Source organism: Octodon degus, unplaced genomic scaffold (genome assembly GCF_000260255.1).
Source record: "Octodon degus isolate 3935 unplaced genomic scaffold, OctDeg1.0 scaffold00087, whole genome shotgun sequence".
Taxonomy (NCBI): Eukaryota; Metazoa; Chordata; class Mammalia; order Rodentia; family Octodontidae; genus Octodon; species Octodon degus.
In genome coordinates, this window is record NW_004524663.1 from 9,985,107 (window position 1) to 9,988,348 (window position 3,242).

At 39.1% G+C, this 3,242-nt stretch overlaps 1 pseudogene; it reads right to left on the bottom strand.

Moving 5' to 3' along the window:
- Window positions 1-420: 420 nt before the first annotated feature.
- On the bottom strand, window positions 421-1,070 carry LOC101570163 (annotated as a pseudogene).
- Window positions 1,071-3,242: the final 2,172 nt, after the last annotated feature.

Consider the following 3,242-nt stretch of genomic DNA (forward strand, 5'->3'; position numbering starts at 1 on the left):
CACATCATCGTGTACACCCGAGACCTCTTCCTTCCAATGTTGCTGTCTTTTCTTGCTTCTTTTACCACTATGTGTTCTGTTTCTGTTCTCCTGGTCTCACCATCTAAAGCTGCCTCTTTTCCTTCATCCTGTGTTTTCAAGTCCTCCTCATACTGATGTCTCTTTTTGCTTCTGCTGCAGGGGTCAGTGCATGCTTTGCTCTCCACCACCTTGTTCTGGACACTCCCCCACAGCCTCCTTCCTTTTTTCTCTTTTACCCAAGACCCCTGTCTCCTACTCCTCCTTGTGAAGCTACTTTTTCTTTTTCTTGGGAGGCTGATCAGATTGTGCTCTGTTCTTCAATTCCCCAAGCTGGATAGCCCATTCCTCCTCCATCCCTAAAGTTCCCTCTCTCCCATTTGTAACCTTTTCTTCTTTACATCACCTTTCCTTCTTGCTTTTCTTATGTTCTAGGTGCTCATCATCTAGGTGCTCTTGATTCTTTCCCATTATTCTAGCCTCTTTCTGCTTCCTTTTCTTTTTCATTTTTTGTGGGGGGGCTTACTCTCATTCTGCAATGGAGAGAGCCCTGAGTCTTTTCCTTTGAGATGGGTCAGAAAGTCCTATTCCTGGGCCTCTAGCCAAGCAAGCTTAGCCTTCATTGTGACCCCAAGACAGGCAGCCTTGTGTGCTCTTCACCCCTCACAGGCCTGGATCAGCATCTCGTCATTCAGAATCTTTGGAGGCATGGGCTCCTGCTTGCTGCCATCAGTGCAGCTCTCCAAATCTCTGTCTGTCTTCTCTTCACCTGATGTCAGTGTGGATGTCTTCACAAACTTCTGATACAGCAAGTTGGGCTTGGGACAGATAGGCTGGGTGGTCTCCTTAGAGAGGTGCCTGATCTGTACTCCATCCTGCCCAGCCCAGTTTTTACCACCAAGTTAGCTGTAGTCTTGATGAAGAGTTCACTCCACCAGTGGTCTATAAACTCCTTGGAAGGATCGCATCCCACCTTGAGTCCATCCATGCTTTAGCAGCTGCTCCTTAGCAAATTTCATAACTTGACTCTTGACCTCTGGGGTAACACTCATAGTGGAAAACAGGATCTCACCAGGAAAGGAGAGAACATTGCCCATCACTGCAAAGACTTCTTTGTGGAAACATGTGCCACACCTGACATACATGCTGCCATCTTCCAGGAAGCCTGGAAAAAGAATTTGACACATGGATGAGTGAGGCATACAGAGAACCAAGTAGTCAGGATCAGAGAAAAGTATAACAAAGCATATAATAGTCAAGACTCCAGAAGTTCAACACAAGAACAGAATATTAAAAGCTGTTAAAAAGAAGAAATTATGTATAAAGGGAATCAAAATCACAGAAGACTTCTCAATACAAACCCTAAGTCAAAGAGAACCTGAATTGAAATATTTCCCAAAAGGAAACAACCTCCAGCTCATATTGATGTACCTCGCAAAGTTACATTTCAAAATTGATGGAGAAATAAGACATTCCCATGATTAAGAACACCAGAGAAATTCATGACCACCAAGTCAGGGCTTCAAAAAGATTTGAAAGATATTAAAAAGCGAAGACAAAATTTCCAAGAATCCTAGGCCAGGGAGGTAGCTCAGAGGCATAAATGCCAGTCTGGCAAACACAAGGTCAAGAGTTCAATCCCTAGCACTAAAGAACACATGGATGAGTGAGGCATACAGAGAACCAAGTAGTCAGGATCAGAGAAAAGCAAAACTAAAACTAAAACTAAAAAACTCCAAGAATCCCAGTAGAATGAATCCAGTAGGCAAGGCAAGCAATTAAATAGGAGGAAAATAAGGTGAACCAACAGCATGAAAATAATATAATCACAAAGATAACTCAGTAACCATCAGTTATAATCAACAATGTGAATGCTCATAATTCACCAGTCAAAACAAGAGATTGACAAAATGAATCAAGAAACACAGTCCAACAATATCCTGTACACAAAAAAACTTAACGAAAAATGAATTTCATAGGATGAAAGTAAGAGGATGGAGCCATGTAACCTGAAGGTGGAAAAGAACCAAAGCTAGACATTCGATTTGCAGAAAAAGTATATCTCAAACCAAGACTGAACAAAAGAGACAAAGAAGGTCACTAGATACTTGTCAAGGGGACAATTTAAGAGGAAGCAAAAACAGACATATATGCACTAAATATGGGCCATGTAATTTTATAAAACAAACATTAATGAATATGAAAAATCATATAAGCACTAATGAAATTGTGATAGGAGGCTGTATAGCCCTACTGTGGCAAACACACAAATCAACTAGGAAAAAAAAATCAAAAACAAATCAGACCTGAAGTAAATCTTTGAACAAATGGAATTAGTAGATATCTATGGAATGTTCTACTCTACAACATCAGAATACACATTCTTCTCAGAGGCATTCAAGTCATTCTACAAAATAAGCCATAAACTAGCTCATAGATCATGCTTAAGTAAATGCAAAGGAACTGAAATGATCTCATTCATAGTATCAGCCCATAGTGGAATCAAATTGGAAATCAATAGCAAAAGACACCACAAAAAAAATCATAAACACATGGAAATTAAATAGCACCCTCCTGTACAACCAATGGATCACTGCAGAAATTGGGCAGTTTCTACAATTAAATGATAACAACAGTGCAACACAGCAGAACCTATGGGACACAATGAAAGCAGGTCTAAGAGAAAAATTTATAACAGTGAATTCCAAAATCAAGAAAACAAAGTAAACACAAATAAATAACTTAATGGTGAACCTCAAACTTCTACAAAAACAAGAGTGGGCTGAGCCAAAAGCTCATGTAAGGGAGGAAATGATAAGAGCAGAAATTAACACATAGGAGACTTAAAAAAATAATGAATCAAAGCATTAGTTCTTAGAAAGATTAAATAAAAACAAAAAACTCTTATTCAACCTTATCAAAAAAGGAAAGAAAAGACTCAAATCCATGCAATTAAGAATAAAAAGGGTGAAATCCCAACAGATTCTGCAGAAATCCAGAAGATCATCTATCCTACTTTGAAAATTTGTAGTCCAACAAGATGGAAAATGTAGAAGAAATGGATGGATTCCTAGGTACATATGAATTAACAACACTGAATCAGGAAGATATACAAATTTTGAATAACCCAATATCAGACAATGAAATGGAAAACATAATTAAAAACTCACCAGAGATCCAGTCCTAGCAAGGACCAATGAGTGTGTGGGAGAGCTTCCGGCTAC